Source organism: Argiope bruennichi, chromosome 4 (assembly GCF_947563725.1).
Source record: "Argiope bruennichi chromosome 4, qqArgBrue1.1, whole genome shotgun sequence".
In the NCBI taxonomy this organism is placed as follows: domain Eukaryota; kingdom Metazoa; phylum Arthropoda; class Arachnida; order Araneae; family Araneidae; genus Argiope; species Argiope bruennichi.
This window is the reverse complement of record NC_079154.1, coordinates 75531057-75554964: the sequence shown is the minus strand read 5'-3', so window position 1 is coordinate 75554964 and position 23908 is coordinate 75531057. Positions and strand designations below refer to the sequence as shown.

The following is a 23908-nucleotide window of genomic DNA, read 5'->3' as shown; positions in this document are numbered from 1 at the left end:
GTACACAGAATTATTCTGGTAACGAATAATTTTATCTTAGATAACAAATATGCGTAACAATAGCCACTGAATTTTTGAATGAAAAAGAAAATTTTCAACTAGTTTTGGAAATTGCAGTTTTTTTTTCTCTTGACAGAAAATATTTTATGTAAACGTTTAGCTATATAAATGGTAGGAAAAAATTGAAATTCAAATACATGTTTTAAATTTTTATATATGTATAAATATAGCTCTGTTATTTATTATTGTCTATGATTTTTCCATGAGTTATACGATTTTTGATAATTAAGATATAAAAACTTTTTACTTTTTTACTAACAAAGATCTTTAATTTACTTTTTCATTGAAAACGAGTACATATAAAGAGTAACAAACGTTTTTATTACAAAATATAATTCATTGGAAATCATTTGTGATGCTATAAACTTTGATTGCCTATTAACTATATGAAAATACTGAAATTCAGCATGTTTTGTTTTGTTTTGTTTATTATAATATCAATTGAATGAAATTTAAATATTTATGTATATTTTGCATTTTTGAGAATATTACTAAAAACAAATTACAGGACAGATATAAGAGGCTGAATGCAGTGCATGTAATAAATAAATGAAAAAGAAATCTTTTAAAAATTATTTTTGTGAAATTTGTGTTAATTTAAGGTTTTTATGAATAAAGCATGACAAGGAAAATTATGCATGAGATTTTTATACTTACTAAATTGCCTTTTGTAGCATTTCCTCTCATATTTTTTTTTAACATAAAGGAACAATTTTTGAATATTTTTTGGATACATAAAATATAATATAGACAAATCTGTTAACTAGACTTTCATCTTCGTCTTTAACCTCATTTGCAATAATTACATAAATCTAATGATATTTTGTAGTAATCGAAATATAATTTAAGAAATTTTTATCCAATTAAATGCAAAAAATCTGGTATTTCTCATAATTTAATGATGCATTTTTAATAACGTTGAAGAATTGTATTTGTAAAGATATGAGAAATTAAAACATAGTTTTATTAAATCTATTTAAAGATCTAATAAATGCATTGGTTATTTTTGGTTTTTTTCTCTGTTTATTGCCACCCATAGATTTTAAATTTTTTATTTGTCTTATACAATATATACAATTATAAAATACAATGTTTTTCCATATCCTGATTTTAATGTTATAAATAATAGCAGTAATAAATAAAAATTTATTAAAAATCACAATTTTTCCCATTTAAATAATATTTTACAGTTATGATCCAAAATTTCCGGAAATAATTTTATTTGCAATGATTGATACGTTAACAATCATTCTTGAATTTATTTTTGCTAGACTTGACATATTATTTTATAATTTCTCATGATTTTAAAAATATTTCATTTTACTATTGCACTATTTGAATAATATATGCACTCCTACAATAATTAATTAAAAGAGCTTCTAAGATATTTTTGATAAAACGTTATTATTTCTATCTTTCAAAACTTAAATTTTTTTTATTATTAAATACAAAAAAAAAAAAAAAAATCGAAAGGAAGTATCATGACTTTCAAATTTTAAATTTTTCTTACTTTAAAAAAAGAATTTTTAATGCTGTGAAAAGTGAGTTATTACTTAAAATTTGAACTCACTGCAAATGCCAATCGCTTATTTCAATTTCCTTATGAAAGTAATTATAATTACCTGTTTTTGTCAGTCTTAGCTGATAAAAATGTTCCATTTATTGAAAACGTAAAAAAAATAATATGAATACTCATTGGAAATAATATTTCCGTATCATTTTGGAATTTCTTCCAAAAAACTTATCCTAATTATGCATTTTATCTGAACAGTGAAGCTGTTCTTATAGTATTTCGATATTGTAAATACAGATGTTGTTTTTTATCATTTATTGATAAGTTCTTTTAAACAGAGTTTCCCTTATGACTTTCGCTTCCTTTCAGCTAGCCATACCAGTTGTGGTAAGTGTCTTGAAGCTCTGTCATAGATGTTTCATAAATGTAATTCCGATCAGGCTTAGCAACCAATTAGCTTCTAGGAGTGCTTTTATTTAACACTTCTTACTGTGCATGGTTTTGCACTATAGGTCTATGCACTGCTACATTAATGCACTGCACTAAACTAAATGTAGGCTCTCTCTATCTCTGTTTTTCATATCTGCAAATGTAATATCTCTAAGCTTCCATTGCCTGCTTTATTTGTGTTCTTTTTATTATCGATCTTTTTATTTATCGATTTCATATAGATTCTTAACTGTATTAAGTGCTTAGTTTATTGAAACATAGGTTTTTCATTTCGATTCTACAATGTCAATCTGAAGTTTCTGTAACGCTTGATATAACGGCGACATTACAAAATGATACAAGGTGGAGAAGAGAAAAAGGTTGTTTTTTTAAATTAATTACAATATCCTTTACTTTGTCAAAAAAATTTAAGCTAGACATTTAAATTCGTGATTAAATGTTACTAAACGATATTAATGGGTTCAAAGTTATATTTATCAAATGAAGTCCATTTTTATGCATTGTTGTAAGTGTTTACAGCAGCAGATATAGTAATTTGAAACCTTAGATAGTGAGTAATGTTAGGTCCTTCTTCTTACAAATTCATTTTGTTTCACATTTCAGTATATTTATTAATGTAACATAGTTTTAAGTTAATACTACGCCACGTTAAATTAAGCTCTGTTTTAAATTTGGACGAGATGATTGATGAGCGAGAAACATTTCAGTGAATTTAAAATTTTCGACAAAACTGCTGCATCTCTAATTGTTATTCTTCATAAAAAAAACAACTTTAAACTAAAATCCATTGATCTAACATCCACCAAAGCATGACACTGGTGGAATACTAATTTTACGAACAACAGACAGAATTTTCCTACTTATATTCCCGCTCTTCAAGACCGATCATGCACTATTTCCATTACGTCCTGTTCTTCTTCCTCCTATTTAATAAAACTTAGACCTTGGTGGGGAACTCATTAATAAAGACATATTAATTGCAACAAGGTGTTTCAGGTATTCTGACCAAGGCAGAAAAATTAGTAACTTCCTGAAATTTTTGAGGGTTTATAGATTGTAGTGAATAGCATATAAGCCAGTTGACAACTACGCTGCACGAGCAATTGCTTTTGTATCCTGGTTATGTTACTAGACTGCGAACCACAAGGTCTCAAGTTCCATTTTCGCGCATCTCAATTCGCTAAATTGGTGACCCGGACTATGAATCTTCAACCTTCGTACAGCTGTTGTGGCGCCATCTACCCGCAACCAAAGTCGTCAGACTCGCTTGACGTAACAACCACTCACTCACACACGGTCGCCATAATGCTTGGCGCTACTCAACTGGGTGCAGGTCCATTAGACAACAGCTAAAATACATCACCACTCAACAGTCATATCGTTCATCTCACCTCCGACTCACTGGAGGGAGAGCCTGTAGTGAATAGCATATAAGCCAGTTGACAACTACGTTGCAAGAGCAATTGCTTTTGTATTCTGGTTATGTTACTGGACTGCGAATCACAAGGTCTCGGGTTCTATCCTCGCGCATCTCAATTCGCTAAAAGATAAACGAATTAAAATATCACGATATAGAATATGAATTGAGATATTTACATACGTTCTTTACAAATATTTGAAAATATTTTAGCACAATGAATGGTAAAAATTTTAAAATTTATTTATCTGAATAAAACTCGGAGTCTAATGAAACTTGTAATAGATATACTCAAACAACAAATAATGGAATATGGATAAAGTAAAGGGGTGACAAAAAAAATAGGAAGGATATTTGAATAATATGAAAAATAGTTAAAGGAAAGGGGTCAACTCAAAAGTAAAGAAAATTTAATTAATAAGTTAGGAGACCAGCTCATAAGTAAAAAGAAAGGAAAACTGTTTTACCAAAAATTATAAAATAAATGCCTAGATTTATATGTGATGCATTGCTTCCTAAATAAAGATTTTTACACCACAAAAATACCAGACTAAATGTTTAGCACCTAAGAGTGAAATATTTTTAAAAATTCAGCTAAAACCAAATAATTTAAAATCACTTAAGTTAAAGTTACGCTTTTTAGCTGCGAAGATACTTTAATTTGAGATCCCTGAGTGTAATCTATCAAGCATCACTAAAAAGTATCTACAAAAATAGAAAAAAAAAGCATGTCAATGTATCACATGGCAAAACATAGCATACAAGTATAAAAATCTTCCATAGAGCAAATTCAAATTCTACTGATTTCATACCCAATAGTCAAATTGTTTCATCTTCTGATTAAAAACAATATGTAAATCTACATCCTTTACCTTCTTATGAAAGAACATTTAAATTTATAGTATTCAAATTTGCTCATTCAGTATGATAGGATTGATGACTGGAAATGGAAAACGCAGTGCGTGCCAAAATAAGAAATAATAAAAGAATCCCGTGTCACAGCGTAGTAATATTTTCTATCTTGGAAAGGAGTGCCGGATACACTTTAAGTAATTGAAAAAATGCGTCATTTAATATCGCCAATGACATAAGTATCTAGATATGTTACTTAGAGAACGTAGAAAGGGACAGAATGAGGGAAAGAAGCAAGTATGACGCATCTGAAAAAGCAAGTAAGTGCTAAAACGTATTTGAAGCTGATTTTTAGTTTTGCTTTAAAGTTTAAAATTATTTTTCTCTACCCGAGTCATCAGTTACACGTTTTTGGTTATAACTATTCAGATGTATTACGTTTAAAATATTTGATTGGGAGACATCTCTTGCTCTGTAATTTATATTTCGTGTTAAACAAAATGTTAATAAATAAAATTGATGGTAACGAATTGTTATAATTCACATTCCTTTAAATTTATATTTTAGTTTTTATATGGTAAAGATGTATTTGTTTTTATCTTTTAACTTTAAATGAGCAATTCTTGCGCGCGCGCGCACACACACACTCTGAAAGATGGAAATAATGTGTAATTAATAATGTAATGATTAGTAATGTAAATTAGTTGACATTTTGAAGTTTTTTTCGTAATAGCGGAATAAAAATCCTTTTCACATTATCTGAAAATGCCAAAACTTATTTTTTCATTATATTAATTTTTATGCCGTATATTGTTTTCTATTTTTAATTAAGATTTCGAAAATAGTGTTTATTTGAGTGTTTATAGCAATAATGTTTCATTTATGAGGTGAAAATAAAATTAACATTTTGCGTTGCTGCTATTATTTCATCTTTATTTTCTTTTCCATTGATAATATTCAAGTCATGAAAATTCAGTTCATTTTTCTATGTTGAGTAAGTTTCAATATAAAACAAGACTTCTAATAAAATATTTCAGAATTTGTTGTACCAGGTGAGTCATAACATTATTTGAATACGAATAACTTCGGCTCACATCCAATACCAACAATTCAATTATTGTATTAAACAGTTCGAATAATATGTTAAACTGCATTCATAGTTTTTTTAAAATTTAAATAACCAGTTCATATGTAAGTAAGTTTGAAAAATATTCATATGTAATCAGTATGTGATTCGTATGTGATCAGTATGTGATCTAAAAAAATTCTCTAAACCCCTCATACCCTCCCAATATTAAAAAAAAAATGCTGAGTGAATTTTGATTTCCAGGTAGTAGAAAAAAATTACCTATATGCCTTTATTGATGTTTAATTACAACTGTGATCAGTAGCAATCTGACATCTTATAAACAACGCATTCATGCATTATGACAAATATTTAACTGACGGAATCAGTAATAAAAGAACTATAATATAATCTTAAACGAACTTTATTTTTCAAGAAACATTCCAACTTGAAACAATTTTGTCAAAGAATGAACAAAAATTTTATATACATTTTAAATCACTGTCAACTGTCAATTAACTAGCCTGGTTATTTTCAAGTACAAGTATGCAAACTGCTTATTTTTTCTTTGTAATCTCATCATGTGGACCACATACCTCGAAGATCGCAAGCTCAAGATCATATTGCACTGAAGATCTGCTATATTTAGAATCCAGTGTACACCCATCACCAGGCAAGCTGGCGTGAAGTTCAGTAAACTTGGGCAAATCCTTCAAATGTCAAATATTCTTCTAATAGGGTTCCGAAATTTAGAGAAGTTTGATTCAGCCATCTAACCACAATTCGAAACTGCTAGGTGCTTTCAAAAATACTCTTCTCGTAGCTTCGAAACGGAATGATATTCTAACTGAATTCAATTAGCTTATAATGCAGGCTGTATTAACATATTTTTATGCGAACATGAATTTATATTTGTAGCATAAAAAAATAAGAAGCAGTTGAGTCAACAGATAAACAAATTCAGTTGACATGATCTTATATGGGTATGTAACCGCTTAACTGCTTTGCCCGAGCATCATAAGTGCATCGATTTATCGAATTTTGATAGTTGTAAGCAAAAACAAACCATTCATGACCATTATAATTCAATATTAAAATTACTTCGAATACATAGATAAGTCAAGGATTCAATGGATTTCCATTTGAATCAAAATAAGAAAATATTCCCAAAATAGAAGGTGTCATCTTATTAGATAATAAAGAAAATAAAACAGTTAAGTGATTAAGCTTCTATGGAGGCATATAAAAATTAATGGAAGAAGAATTATGTCAGATTAAATAAATGTATCATTAGATGGCAATAGAAATAATTTGAATCGCTGTCAATATGTTACTAAGATTGTAATCAGTATCTTTCTTATTTTCAATTAAAATATGAAAATTTTTAGATTAAGGTTTAGAAACCAAAACATCAATATTGTTTAAAAATACCAAAACGATAAAAAAAAAAATCATTGCTAATTCTAAATTTCGGGTTCAGGTGTGTGATTCCACCTTATTTTGTTGAAATGCACAATAAAATAGTTGTTACTATACATTTATGTATTTTGCTCTTTCAAATAACATTAAATGCATCTGAATACTTTAAAATTAAATGCATCTTGAATACATTAAAATATAACAACGATATAAAAGAAGAAAATTATATCAAGCAAAAGAATTCAGATTCAGCATAAGTTTGCGACAGAAATAAAGAATAAATAATCACAAATGATAAAATAATAATAACTGCAGATATTTATAATCTTAGAAGTTGTACCGAATTACAACGCTTTAATTTATAAACACAAAAAATTGTCAAATTGTCATTAACTTACATATAAATAATAAGATGATTAAGATAATACTTGACTGAAATTCATGATAATATAATAAAACTAAAAGAGACATAAGGTGTAAATGAATTTATTTAAATTATATAATCTCTATCATATTTAAAAAGTTTTCAGAAGAGAAACCAATAAAAGAAACTGAATACTGCTGAATGATATTTATCAATATACATTAAAAATCTATTTGTGAAACTACTTCAAAAACATCATTAAAATATTCAATAACTTGTATATAAAGTGAGAAATATATATTGATCAATATAAAAATTGATTCAAATGTCTCTTAATGTGACAGATTAATAACAGGTATTAATGAACGACATTGACTGTAAATGAACAGGGTTCAATTGAATATTCTTTATGAAATTAAATTTTTAAAGATAAAAGACTAGTGAATAAAATTAATACTGATGAATAATATTTACGATTATTCATTAGGAACCTATCCATAAAACTATTATATTGGATATTCTAGTTATCCATAGACAGACCAACTTAATCATCTAGGAAAGATTTTGAAAATCATTGGACATGGCAGTTATTTTATTTGGAAATATCCTCATTTGAAATATATATATATACGTTGGGTGATCCAAAAAAAAAGTTTACAAGGCAAAGGGAAAATACTTTATTAACAATAGACACAAGATACAAATGGTAATTAAGAGACATATGTGGCGGTCACTTCGCTACATAATCACCAAATCTGTTGAGGTATTTATCACACCGCTGGACCAATTTGTCTAAAACGTCTTGGTAATAATCAGGTCCCTGGCTATTGAGCCAGTTGCCGGCACCTTTTTGAACATCACCGTCTGATATGAACTGTGTTTCGGATAAGTATTTCTTCAATGCCGGGAAAAGGAAATAGTCACTGGGAGCCAAATCGGGGCTGTATGAGGGGTGGCTCCAAACTTCCAACCTTAACGTTTCCAGCAATCTCTGCCCGCTTCAAAAGAACGACACCATTTCGCCACCTGTTGTCTACTCATTTCTTCGCCCCCCGTACACTTCGTCTGTGAATGTCCGATGGGGACACATTCTTGGCCCGTAGAAATCGTATCACGGCTCGCACTTCCGTGAGAGACCACTTCTCTAGACGTCTTGTAATTACTGTCGCTGTTTCAGTACTAACACTATCTGCTCGAACGACCGATCTAAGACAACTAGGGCCATCTGTCTCCACTCTGGGTAACAATATTCCCATGCACAATTTCTACTTTCCAAATACTGCTGCTTGTAAACCTTTTTTTGGATCATTCCTCGTAGTTTATGAAGAAGGAAAAAAAAATTAAGATCACGAATTTAAATTTTTACTTACGTATGTATTATTTTATCTACTTATACATGTATCTATTTGTTTATACATATAATTTTTACTTATACAAATTTGTAATTTGCATAAAAATACCAAACATCGAGAAATCAAGGACAATATTTAAATAGTTCTCATGTATTGCAGCAAAAAAATTACAATATATATTAAGATCTTTATTTATTGATAATTGATTCAATTAAATATTCATATTTTAATTTATTTATGTATGAGTTTATGTTATATATATTTTACGATGAATGGGGGCAATTTTTCTTTATTTAACTATTATGGACATCCGCCATAACCTTAAAATTTTAAGACTATAGTCGAAAGTAGGGTATTTGAAATAACTTATTCTTCATGGAAACGGATTGTATTGAAATGTAATGGACTGATAATATTTAAACTCATGACGGATATAATTTGTCAAATTGAACGCAAATCTATTTTAATATAAATATTATCTAATTTATTATTTGATGATTTTCATTATAAACTTCACAGCATCATAGTAAGTAAATTGTTGATTAGGCTAAGTAATTCGTTTTGTAGTTCAGTCTTATTAATATTATACGAATTTTTACTAATATAAAATAAAAAAAGCCCGAATATACATTTCCTATTAGCATAAAATACCAAACAACATTGTTGCGATATTTTTACGATATTGGCAGTTACTCAGAATATACGACAACGTCGTAAGAGATATTGTACAATATCTTGTGTTAATAGAGCTATTACGTAGTAAAGATAATTAGCAGCCTTTTTTTACTTATTCATTTAAAGTTAAAAAATTAATTTTTTGTATATAAAATAATATATCCATAATAACTTCATCGCTTTACAATATATTTTTCATAATTTCTATTTAATATTTTATAATACCATACAAAAAAATGTGAGCTTAAAAGGCCTTTAAAACTTTTCCATTATTTTTTACATGTACTTTCATGCTCATTTACTTAATAATTGAATTTTGGTAAATTAATAATGATAAAATCTGTTGAAAAAGAAATGCATTTTAAAAGAAATGTAACACTTGGCATTTCATCTAAAAACATCTTCACAATATGACATTTCTAAATATCGACAAAATGTTTCTTCTATATTTTCTATACATTTTCGTAATATATCGAAATGAAATTTAACTCTGTGTACAAAGAAAACCTTTTTTCCCCGAAGTCTTGTTTGTACAATCGATTTTGTACAGGTAATTTGATAAGAAAGTCAGTGAATGGAAACTTATTGCTTCTCTCCGTTTTTCTTTCTGTGGAGTAATTTAGTTATGTTTACAGTTTTTTTTCTTCAGGTAAGAATTTTCTCTCAATTTATTTTATTTCTATTTCTTTCTGAAAAGAGATTTCAATTTTATACTTTATTGCATTTTATTTATTTGTCTTATTATATTTGTTTGTATTATTTTTCATATTTGTTATATATTGCTTTTCGGTTGTTTTTCTATCAGAAATTTCGAAAGAATTTAAGGATAACATTTCAAAAAAAAAAATGAAATAAGAACAAAATATATCAATTTTTTTAAGGAGTATTTTTTTTTCAGTTCAGTTTTTGCAAAGCTCATCTTCCAAAAGTGGAAGATAAACAATTTTAACATTTTTTTTAAATAGCGCGTAATTTGAAAAAAAATAATTAAAAAGCGAATACGTTTTTCTATGATATTAAGACTGCTATTCAATAATTTCACATTATCTCTCTTTTCTTTTTGACTAATTAAGAATAAATGATTAATACATTCATTTTTATTTGATACATAATTATGTTAAATAAGTGAATAATTTCAATAGTTTTTCCATCTAAATTAGATTTTAAATGCCATGGAAGAATGAAAAGTATATTTAAAGTAAAATAACAAATGTTCAAGGTTTTAAAGTGGTCACCAAAAACAGTTTATATAATATTATTGGAATATATTTGATTATTTCAATTTAATATTGTGAACAACCTCTAAAATATTTTACTGATATTTAAATACTTTACTATAGACATTATGCTTTGTGTTATAGAAAATTTGTATTATAGAATATTTGTGTTATAGAAAATTAATTCAAATATTCGGATGTTGCTTTGTTTTGAGACCTATAAGATCTCTTTCAAAAATAAGTTGTATATATTTTCTACCTAATCATGCATTTCGTTGATATGTTGAAAGAATGACAAGGTTTTAATCGCAATATAACTTTAAAATTAAATAAAAATAATATTAAAGAGTTCTGATGCTATTTTGAAGCAAAATTCTTTTGAATAAATGACGATTTTTTTAGAATCGTTTGTTTAATGCTTTCTTCTAAAATTATTTCTCTTATCTGTGCATCAATTCAAATTTTTTTTTTTTCATTCAAATTTGTAATTACGTAGCACTTAATTAAAAAAAAGCTTCAGCATACTTGAATATCTCATACGCTGTTTTTGCTTTTATATAGATTGAGATAGCGAATAAATATTCTGAATAAGATATTTTATGTGACTAAATAAATTCGGAGGTCAAGAAATGAAAAAAAAAAAATAAAGTATAATCATTCATGATTCTTTATATCTAATAATCAAAATGAAGTAACAGAAAACTACTCTTTTTCTATTATTCATTAATTAAATCGCTTTCTCAAAATTGGATAAATAGTGCAGACAGATATTTAAATTGAAGCAAACATAACTATTCTTTAAACATACTTGTTATTTATATTGAGAAAATTAAAATAATTTTGTCTTTGGTCTGTAACTGAAATCGATAAATAGTTTCATTCATTCGAATGATGCATACTAGGAATTAAAATAATTGATACTGAATAATGTATATGTTTATTTTAAATTATGCATTTAATAAAGAAAAAAAGTCTTGTGACGTACTTAGATAACAGCTGTGTTGAAAGAACTTTCACCCACTCCCTGAGTAAGACTTTTTAGTGAAGAACAAGGGGTAAAAGAATGTGGATAGTGGACGAAAGGGAATGATGTGAAGGAGGACAGGAGACGCCTGAGCGCTACCGAGGAAGAAAAGTGCCGATATGCTAGTTATATACAGCAAGGATATACACTCAGTAACTTACATACAGCAAGGATAATAATATCATTGCTGTGTATAACTAAATCTATATAGAGAACACTATTTTAATCAAGGTATTATATAAAAATTGATGTACATAAATCTCGCTTAGTCACTGACTGAGGGAGCTTTAAATATCTATTTCTCCAAGATGTCACAGCCTTTGCGTCAGTTAATGAATATGATTAAGCAAATGGCAATTTTGTAGAGAATTAAGAAGAACAGTAATGAAAGAAAATTTTGAAATAGATAGGATGAATACAGGCTTGTATATATTATATTCAATATAACAAATATGAGGTTAGAAAATAAAATCTCAAATCAAAATTTCAGTCGTGTATCTACCATATTTGCTCAGTAGTCTTAATCATACATTTTTACATATTAGCATGCATACTGTTTTGTCGTATGAGCGTAAATTACCTTCTCGTTCTCATGACAATGAAATCGATGATATAAGGTAATTATTATTCGGAAAAATTATCTCCACTACTTTTACATGATGTAAGTCTTTATATATAGTTTAACCACAAATTTGTTGTCTCATCCACTAGAATTCACATCAACTTTCAATGGACTGCTGTTAATTCTATCCCTAGGTTTGCAGGCAAATTATCCCCACTTCTTTTACATGATGTAAGTCTTCATATATAGTTTAACCACAAATTTGTTGCCCATCCTCTCGAATTTACATGAACTTTCAATGGACTGCTGTTAATTCTATCCCTAGGTTTGCAGGCAAATTATCCCCACTACGTTTACATGATGTAAGTCTTCATATATAGTTTAACCACAATTCTTTTGCCCCATTCACTCGAATTTACATGAACTTTCAATGGACTGCTGTTAATTCTATCCCTAGGTTTGCAGGCAAATTATCCCCACTTCTTTTACATGATGTAAGTCTTCATATATAGTTTAACCACAACTCTTTTTCCCCATCCACTCGAATTTACATGAACTTTCAATGGACTGCTGTTAATTCTATCCCTAGGTTTGCAGGCAAATTATCCCCACTTCTTTTACATGATGTAAGTCTTCATATATAGTTTAACCACAACTCTTTTGCCCCATCCACTCTAATTTACATGAACTTTCAATGGACTGCTGTTAATTCTATCCCTAGGTTTGCAGGCAAATTATCCCCACTTCTTTTACATGATGTAAGTCTTCATATATAGTTTAACCACAAATTTGTTGCCCATCCTCTCGAATTTACATCAACTTTCAATGAAAGGCTGTTAATTCTATCCCTAGGTTTGCATTACAAGCATCTGACTGTTAATCCATACTCAATATCGAATATACAAGAATGAAAACATATTAAATCAAAAATATTACTTTCCTAATCTCAGAGACTAATCTAAAGCAATCTTCTTATCTCCAAAAATTAACTATTTGAGGATACAAGCTACTCAAATTACGATAACTCAACTTTTAATTAGAAAATAAATCTCGAACATAATCATATAAATGAATTTCAAAAAGGAATTCTAATGATTTTCTCAAATTCTTCATCAATCATACATCTTGCATGCTAAAATGCATGTCGGTCTGCTGTGCGAGCATAAAGTTTAACAACTTTTTAAATGTCCCACTGCAATCGAAGAAATTCTCCCCTACCCCTCTAATTTTGCATGAGGCAAGTCTCCATACGCAATTTCAACCCAAATCTGTTGCTTTTTTTCTCCCCCTCAAATTTACTTCCATTTTTAATGGAAGATTTCTGTCACGTGGCAGTTATTCGAAGCCTGGCATCGAACATAAATGAGGGAAAACGTATTAAAGCGGAAAAGACATTTCGCAAGCAGCAGAACCTAGTTCCAGCATTCTTCTGCAGTCATTTCCAAAGATTAACTCTCTGAGGATGCGGGCCATAACAACATTCCCGCTGCGAAGCTCTCATAAAAGAGTTACTGTGTGACGGGGAGGGGATTTTCTCAGTCCTGTGCATAGAAAGAGGACCCAACCCACTCCTCTTCAATAAATTGAGCAGAAATGATTGTATTCGGATGCTGCGTTATTATATTCGATGATCGAAGCTCGATGTGTGTGCATCGATCGGCTTGAAGTGCTTTTAGTCAAGGTTAGGGAAAGTCAAAGTCAAATTGTCTTTTAAAATTGGCCCGCAGGAGTGAGTTCGTTTTGTGGTAGATGCAAATGGAAATAAATGGATTTAAATTTTTTATCGTGGACCCATCTATAATAATGTAAAGGTATTTTTTTTAAAACAAATTCTAAACTGAATTGTTTCTTGTTAGGAATTTTAGATTTAAGAAGTGATTCTCCAACAATAAAGAAATGTGAACAAAAATTTCTAGTCCATGTGAATAAATGTTTCCAATTATTGACTGGCACGATTGATGCATTTGTGGTTTATAAATTGTAATAAGTTTGCAGTTATCGAAAATTTTTGAATAATTTTGTGGTATATGCAAATAGAATTAAATGTCTTAATTTTTTTATTGTGGACCTGTCTATACAATGCAATTTTTTTTTAAATATTCTAAATTGAATTATTTTTTGTTAGGGGTTATAGATTTAAAAAGTATTTCTACAACAAGAAAGTGCTAATTAAAATTTCTAGCCGATGCAAATAAATCTTGCCAATTAATGACAGACACGATGGATAAATTTGTGAGTGGTGAATTGTAATACGTTTGCAGTAATCGAAAAATTTTCAATAGTTTTGTGGTAGATGCACCGGACGTAATTGGATTTAATTTTTTTTTATTGTGGACCCATTTATACACTGTAAAGGTATTTTTTAATAAAATTCTAAACTCAATTGTTCTTTGTTTAGGGTTTTAGATTTAAGAAGAATTTCTCCAACTATAAAGAAATGCAAACACAAATTTTTAGTCCATGTAAATAAATGTTGTCAATTAATGACGGACATGATTGATGAATTATAATAAATTTATAGTAATCGAATAATTTTGAAATTGAGTGAATGAAAATTTAAGACACATTTTAACAAAATCTAAATTGATCTATGACACTAAAATAATAAATTTAAAATACAGAAAAAACATTTATACACTTTTATATAATACAAACTTATTCAGCATTTATAGAGTTTTTATTAAAATTTTAAATAAAATTTCTCGTATAATGATAAAATTTTCAAGCTAATTTTAGTCACTAGCTCTCAGGAAACAGGATAATTCACCATAATCCATAAGTTCTCAGATTTGTTTTGACTAATTCAAAAAATTTCATGCAATATGTTTATTTTCAAGCCTTAATAAGAATTATGACACAGTATTCAAGACTCAATATTTTTAATGACTCTTGAATATTGCATAACAATAATTTTCTTTTAGATGAAAAGGAAATTAAGATATGAATACAAAATACATCATGAAGTAAAGAAAATAATATTTTTAGTAATTTTGCAAATAAATATCTGAATGAAATTGAACTGAGAATCCACCTGAATGAAATAAATGGCTTTTTAAATAACATTTTGCTTATTTAAGAGACATGAATTCGAATTTTTCTGCCTAAAAATTTTAATTACATCAATTCTTTTTTAAAATATATACTTAATTAAAAGTACTTTTTGAAATTTCTCATATAAAAATTTTGGAAGCTTAAAAAATATAAATAAAAATAGTTCAGTGAAATAAGCTTAAAACCCTTTTCATATCAAGGCATTTAATTTCTGATAATGAGAATGGGTATAACTGAAAGAAAATAGAGGTCTTTCTCGATTTCAGAAACATCTAACATAAAAAATTTATATGTTTTTGCACAACTATTTTGATTCTTGTTTGATCTATGATGTATTATTTTGGCATTATTTAATTCGTTAGGTTTTCTCCGAAGCCTCGAAATCGGAGAATTCGAGTTTGATACTTTGAATTAACTATCGGAAAAATGTTTTTAAGTAACGTTTATGTGAAACTGATATTGATCAATCAAAAAAAATTCCTGAAATTAAAAGTATTACTGATTGAAAACGATAAATCGAGCATTGATTTAAATCGAATTCTACTAGCTGTTAAAAGGATTCAACAATGCTGACTAATTCGTTCCCGGATTGTAATATTCAACAGATGAACAAGGATGATCTTTGTAATGTGTTCCTCTTAATATGTCCTGAAATCAAGTTTCTCTTCATATTTTCAAAGAGACAATTCCCACTTCGATTAGCGTTTGCAATAACTATAATAAATTTCAGGAATAACTTCCAAAATAGTATAATTCATCTTATGCTCTCAGTTTTTGTCCATGGAATTTTATATGGAGTATTTTTTGAAATGTATTTAAAAGCAAGACATATAAACGTAAAAAAAAATCACTAAATTCTGAAATTTTAGATCTTATTTTATCTTGTAACTATGAATACATATAGAATCTATTTTTTGAGTACTACGTGCAAGCATGTGTTTTTTGCCACCGTACATACAAAAATACAAATGCTGACTAAAAGCCTTCTCTTACCATCTACTCTCTAGCCTCTTCGGGGAAGAAATGGAGAATGTTAATTCTTATTCTTACATAGAGGAGGAAGGCGAGAATAAGTGTGATGAGGAAGTATTAGAATGTAAAATTTTGAGCAGTAAGGTGACGCCAGGATTGTTTTAAGAATCGATATCTTAGTGCGATTGTCCCAAGAATAGATGCACACCATAAGGGGAAATTTTGTCTATCTATAATTAAAAGCTACGTGTACCAGTTTTATGTATTTTATCTGAATTTTTTTTTTTGTTCGTATGAGAGAAATTCGGAATGCCTATAATTAAAAGTTATGTTCACAAGTTATAAATATTGCCTACAAATCAGAATAACTATCAATCACCGCGGCTCAATTTGCAGAGCATCTCATTTCTGATTGTTTGGTACATGGTTCGAATCAAGCTAGACGTTTTATCCAAAGACTAGAATTCTTTTATTTAAAATTCTATCTATAGTTCCTCCAAGATCTGTAAGGTTCTAGATCTTTCTTAAATATTAAAATTGGAATATTCTTGAACATTCTATATGTGTATAAAAGTAGAGACCCATCAGTGACGAGTAAGTTCTCAGTCTCGTTCTGCTGTGAGTTGCTTGGTTTTAATAAATCTAATATTTTGTTTAAACTAACGGCATAGTTCTTTATATCTTCGTAACAATATTCTAGCTGAAATTTTTCTTTTGTTCACATGAGGGAAATTTTGAATGCCTATAATTAAATTCTACGTGCATAAGTGATACACATTTTAGCTGAATATTTTCACTTGTTAAGTAGAGAATGGTATAAATGATTTACAAAAATATGCTTAAAATTTTGGAAATTCCTGAACATAGTAGCATACTTAAGTTCATTTCAAGTGACTGATATGTCACTCAGATAGAAAAACTCCGAAAATGTCGTTTATTCTACAATCCCATTGAAATAAAATAATTAGCTATTAAATGATTTGTAACCGTTTCTTCGAACGTTTTTTTGGCGTTTCAGAAATCGAGTTAATTTAATTAAAAAGAGATTAACTATATAGTAGAAAAAAAAGGGAAGAATGGAATTTTTTTGATCATATTGAAGTTTTGTACAAGTATGTATGAGATACAAGAGAAAAAGTTGGTTGCAAGACAAGCAAAAATGTAAAACAGTAAAAAAAAAAAAAAAAAAAATGCGATTAATCTTTGAAAGCAATAATTTTGAATGGAAGTACTTAAAATAAATATTATTTCGGAAGGCTACGTAATTGTAAAAAAGGAATGTATGTTTCCGTGCTAAAAATTTGGCACGAGATTTCGGGACAAAATTTATGCAAACAATTTGCAATTTTGGCAAAACAATTTTTTTTGTCAAACATACCTAAATTCGTCATTGAAGTCAAAAGGCAAGGTCAAGAAATGAAAAAGAAATAGAATAAACATTTTGAATACTCTCTTATTTATAAAGAGAGTATTCAAACTACGTACGAGAGTTGACATTATCAGAAAGGAGAATTTAGAGACATCTGTTAAATTTTTTAGTTTATATTGCTTTATTTTTGGGATAAAATATTAACCTGATGAAGTTATATTACTAGGCTTTTGGACAATAGTTTAAAGAAATCTAAATTCAATAAACATTTTATACTGGATGTCCATAATAATTCTGTCACAATTGTTCGTTTTTAAGCATTAGATATACTTTTCCATCTGAAAAAATTCCTTAAAAGGTATGAAAAGTTTGATTTTATGTAGTTTTACTCAATGAATCGACTACTGAAAAAACTATATAATTATGGGTTATATCAGAGATATTCAGTCAGACATTTTTTCGACCTTGAAGAATTTAAATCCAAAAAATGGTTCCAGAATCTGCGACTAAGACAGAATGATTTATGAAGGCTTAAATTTCATTACTTTAGTTCAATCAACAGCAACCTCGATGAAGCGCTATTTGGTAATTTGCTAATCTTCTTGAAGCACCCTTTAGTCTGAAATTGTTTATTTATTATCTACCTGTTGTCCTATTAATTTTTTTTCTACTTTTCTGGAATAGAGTTTTTAAACTTAACTAACTTAAGATAAAAATTCTTCTCAAATTGAAGTATGGAAATTTTCACTTGTTTTAGAATATGAAGAATAAGAATCGAATTTCGTCATCAATGAATATGAAAATTACACGTTTCTTTTTTTGTATTTTAATAAAACTCAAATTTGATTGTTTTAGCTTGAAATATCTTGTTTTGATTCAAGCATTGTAATTTTACTTTTAAACATGAAAAAAAAAATATTTATTTTGTATAAATATTAATTATAAATATAGAGAAGTTTTTCCAATCTATCAATTGTTAGGTTCCATGGATTCTACATTTTTTTTCCGGAAACGAATAATTTCTTCATAAAAAATAGTAAATGTATATGCTTCAAATGCAAATAACAAACTATAAATTTAGCATTATTGCAGAATATTGCTGTCCATTTACTGTCCTTAACTGTTGAAAAACCGCGAGAGTAATGTCCTAAAAACTTTTTCGAATATTCTCTAATAAATTTGTCATACCAAAGAACACCTTACATGACCTTAGCGTCCAATAGTTAAGAAATATTATCTTTTGGAATGCATTTAGTATTTTTGTGGAATCTATCGTGTTATTTTTTGGTTAGTTATTTGGCTATTAATAGCTGCCACGAGTTAATAATATCCAAAAAATCGAGTTTGCGTTTTAGACTCGTTTTTTACAATCGATTAAAATAAAATAAAAAAAGTGACGCAAAATTGCACTTGAAGTCATAAAATCCCATACTAAATTTCATATATTTTTGAATTATGGCTTTTATATGTTTCTGAAACCGCATACCCACAGACAGTCAACCCGTAGTTGGATGTTGGCTCAAAATTAAATAGGTGTCTATACTATAGATGTTAAATCTATGTACCGAATTTTATCTATCTAGCTCTTTTCGTTTTATAAATATCGTGTTAACTTATATAGCAACAGCCGATCAGACGAATTTTTCTGATTCAGTACAGTATTCTATTCCTGAACAGTATTCGGAAATCGAATTTGTGATTTTGACACGTTTTTCTCAATCGATTGAAACAAAGATTTGACTCAAAAATGCACTTGCAGTCATAAAATCCCATACCTAATTTGATATATTTAAGTCTAACTCAAAATTTGTAGTGTGTACATTATAGATATAATAGATATTTAATCTGTGTACCTAATCCTATCTCTCTAACTCTCATCATTTCGTAGTTATTGTGTTAACTAATATTCTAAAGGCAGACGGATTTCCTCTGAACAGATTTTACTCAAAATTTGATAGAAATCTGCAAAGTTGTTGTAAAGATCGCATATCAAATATCAACCACTTAGCTCAAAGAAAGTAGGAGGGAAAGGAGGAGGGGGGGATCTAAAACGTGGAGATTCGTCAAAATATTGAGTTTGTATTTTTTGACGATTAAAATACTTTCTTTATATTACGTATACGTGAAAGTAAAAATCAACTTTTATTAAAGTTAAAATAAGTAAATAAAATAATATTTCAATCCATAATATAAGACTTTATCTAACAGACGTGAATAAACAGTTTTAACAAAAATACGTAAAAGCGGAGTGGCAAGAAAACTGTGAAATCCAAGAACAAAGTATTTTCGTGTAATTCAAGGAATCCAGATATATCTGATGTTTTCCATTAAAAACTTCCTTTTGATCAACGAGAAAAACGTGAGAGGAGTCCAAAATTGTTCTGGCAATAATCCAATACTTAGTGCAATGGATGTTTCGTTTTCGTGAGAAATGCAGAATGGTAACCTTATTTTGGTATGCATTAATACAAACTTTTCAAAAGAAACAAAAAAAAAATGAAGGGAAAAAATGTTACTGGAGTTGTGCTTTAGTAATTCTGGAATAGTTTTTCTTCGACGAACTTACTATTTATTATGCTTGAAGGCAAGTTGTGCTTTTAAAGTCCCAGCTGAATTTGTTACTTAGTGTCTAATTACTGATGTTACTTACTGTCTGTACTGATTTTTTTTATTTAAAGCAAACTTACTGTCTAATTAATATTTGCATTTAAAGAATTTAAGGCTACGATTTATGGCTATTTAAGTGTTAAAATTTACAATAGATACACTTTAATTCAAACATTTATGACCAATTATTGTAAGTTTGCTTTTTGACACAACTGTCACAATAGTAAATGGAGTTAATTCACATACATCAAGTCACACAATAAAATTTAAGAGTTCATCCCGCTGTTGTGTTAGTCGTTAGCTTGCTAAAGAATTTTGATTCTCCAACATGTTTAATCATTTTCAAAGTGAAATCGAAACAACTTTGTTGGTGCATTTCACGCAAGTTTTAATTCATTTCTTCACTTCATATTTCTATAAATCCAAAATAATTAAAATGTTTTTGACAAATGTAACTCATATGTTGGATTTAATATACAATTTTAAATTATAATTGTCCAAAATAAACAAGGTATTTAGTAAAATTTCAAAATAAATATGTTATAAATTGTCTGCGCTTATGCTGTAAAGATAGTTTGGATTTTCCACCATCTTCTGCGAAATATACTTTTAGAATTGGTACTATAGTAATGGTGGTGGCAAAAGTAGCCATTCATAATTGTGTTTTTCAAAAATGATTGTCACTTTTTTAACTATTTTGATCAGGCAGAAATAAAAAGTTCTGATCATTCTTATTGAATCAGTGGCTTAAATTCACTGGATGTTTTTATACCATATTACTATAACAATAATTTATCCATTGACAATGAACCAAGTGATTTCAATCGGGGGCGGTGAGACACAAAGAGAAAAGATAATGCACTCCGGTATCTATTCTTAGGGAGACGATTCAACTAATTCGAGAAGTTGATTACTGTTTTTCTATTAGCTTCCAAAATGATAATCCAGAGATTATCATCGATAATGCATGCATTTTTTTGCTGCTTGATTAACAACCAATTTGTATCTTATAATATATGTGAAGAAAGCTTTGAAGTACAGCAATGATAGTAAATCTTGGAGAATCCAACTACTGGATCTAATATCTATTCGCGATAATGGTTTGAAAATATTGGAATACCCAACCACGATTCACATCTTTTCTCTTCCAAATACTTATTTCTGAATCGCTGTTAAGATGGTTACTATGGAAAAGAATGCATTTTAATCCTTTAATGATTGCTTGAATATCGGAAGGTAGTCAAAAGCTCATCAATTTATGGATTCACCACCTCTACCACAAAAGTTCAAGATTTGCAATAGGTGTCTAGCTCATGCGAAAACTTCTATTAGAAGTGTTTGGTAGCTTGATATGTCCGGGAAAGGAGGGATGAGGAAGAGGTCTTTTATATTGTCGCCATCAATACCGGATGAAAGATTAATGGAATAAAAAATGTGGGCATGTGCAAAACATGTGTTTTAAAGGTTTATTCATGTTATTAATAAATTTTAAGGAGGGAAATTGATGATCAAATGCTATAGAAGAAATATTTACGATGCGTGTATATCTTAAATAGAAATGTATATGAGCTCTATATAAGTAAGTATGCATATAATCGGGGGGTTTCCCTTTCTCATATACGAAATTAAAGAAAATAAATATTATAATCGACAAAAACTTGATCTCATAAATCTCTACTCTTCAAATTTCTCAGAATCTGAAAAATATGTATTTGGCATTACTTAGGTCTGTTTGTCAGCATAAAAATTCAAAAATATTTTGATCAAATAAAATTTGGTACAAGATATTTGTTCTAAATTTATAGATTTATATCAAATTATCAATAAAATCTATTTAGATGAAATCGGTCTGTCCGACTCTCAGAGTAGAAGTGAATAAAATAAGAAAAGTAATGAGCTACATTGATAAAATTTGACAAATGGATTTAGCATCGATATTGTAGATCAAATTTGGAAACAAATCTGTCAAAAAGTTTACCATGTGTCGGTCTGTATTTTCTTATGAATGTAAACACGATAATTCAACAATTCAACTTAAATAAAATTTGGTATGTGATTTTGTGGTTACAGTTATAATTCAATATGAAATTTAGGCTTCAATCGCTCGGGAATTAAGGCATTTAAAATACACACATTCGATTTTTTAGAACTTGCGTAAAATACACATTCTAAAGCTAAAATACACATTCGATTAAATGTATGATTGCACATTAGATTCAGTAAAAAAGGTCAGATTTAGGCTTAAGATTAATTTTTCGTACTACTGTTCGCCAATGCATGCGGTTAATACAAAAGCATCGGCTTTGCTTACTATGCAACAAACACATTGCTGTCATGTATAAAATTAAAAATTTGAACATCTGTGGCTTTCACGGCTTTACCCAAGATTCAAAATTTAGTGTGGAGGTATGTAGGAGGATTACATCTTTATTCGAAATTATGCCAGAAAGTTTCAGGAAAACAACTCCCACTCGTTTTTCTTTGTGTGTGTATATGTGTGTATTTGAAGCAAAACACGCTGAATATCTAATATTTACTGTCAATTAAATAAAAGCATCCATTTTCTGAAGAAGACATAACATGTTTCATCCAAAATAGAAAATCGACAAAAGTTTTGAGACAGGATTTTAACAGAAGAGAAGAGTTTTATTTGTTTTTTTTTCCTCTCTAGGGAAGAATTTTCAACGTTTTTCCCCCGCTACTACTTTAGATGATGGACAGTTCCACTTTTAGAACTTTACGATTTTAGTCCCTAAAACTATAGTAAAGCATATATCGATTTCAGTCTTTTCACCCAGAATTTATCGCTACATTTATTTCGAGCAGGGGCACTAGCGTACTAGAATAAAATTTCAGCTCGGAAAATTCTGTCAAAATGGTTTTTCAAATCGACACACTCTTATGTTCTCGATACCAACTCCCAAATTTGCCCATCTAAAAAACTGTCCACTCTATGCCTTGTAGCTGAAGATGTGAAATTTTTTTTAAAAAGAGGAGTTATCTTTCAGATGGAAATATATAGCACACAAATGCATTTTCCGGAAAAAAATTCGGAGACGCGTGTAGCACTCTAGTTTTTTTCCGACATCAGGTTTCTATTTTTCATCATTTTTTTTATATTTAAACCTTTTTAGATCCACGTTCTACGTAACTATATATACACATTTCTTCTCCGGCGGATGCAAAGTTAAAAGATACGAGATGGATATAGAGGACGAAATATTCAATCCTCTTTTCAAGATAGAACTATTTAAATGTATTGGATTAAATTTTCGTTATCCTCTTCCACGTTTTTTTTTTTTCTATAGGAGAGTGCTTAATCTCTAAAACTGGAGATGTCGTATTTTCGGTCGATAAAGAAGAGGAGTAAGTTGAGTTTCCAAGCGTGTCTGAAAAATGATACCCATTACTCACTCTTTTTCGATCTAAAAAAGTAAAATGAAAAATAGTTTAAGCTGTAGTTATCTAATTCGGAATATCTTTCCTCTCCTGATCACGTAGTTCTAATGTATATCATGAAATCTAAAATATTTATTTTTGAGTAAGGAATATTCAAATAAAAGAACGCTGAAACTGAATTATTTAATCTTTAAGTGTATGGTTAGAAATGGGAGATTGGAAAAAAAAAAAAAAACTCAAATGTATTGCATTTTTTTCCATTTGCTTAAATAAAGTATTACTCTAATAACCGCATAAATTTAGTTATACCATTTTAGTTAAAATTCTCTGCGTGTATAGAAAAGAGTTTTTACGATAAAGATTAAGAAAATGAGATAAAATTCACCAATTTAGAAGATTTCGTGCGTTCAGTTAGTGATATCATCATAATGCTAGAGAACATAAAAATTATCATTAAAAAGATATTCATCATTGTAGGCAATTTTCAGAAAAAAAGAAAAGCCAACATTAATTAATTCTTAGGAGAAACCGGTCCACAT

At 28.7% G+C, this 23908-nt stretch overlaps 1 protein-coding gene across 4 annotated transcripts in view; it reads left to right on the top strand.

Annotated features, from left to right (window-relative positions):
• LOC129966056 (nephrin-like) overlaps window positions 1–23908 on the top strand; it is a 171610-nt gene that overhangs the window by 36511 nt on the left and 111191 nt on the right. The gene's annotated exons all lie outside the window — the stretch shown is intronic.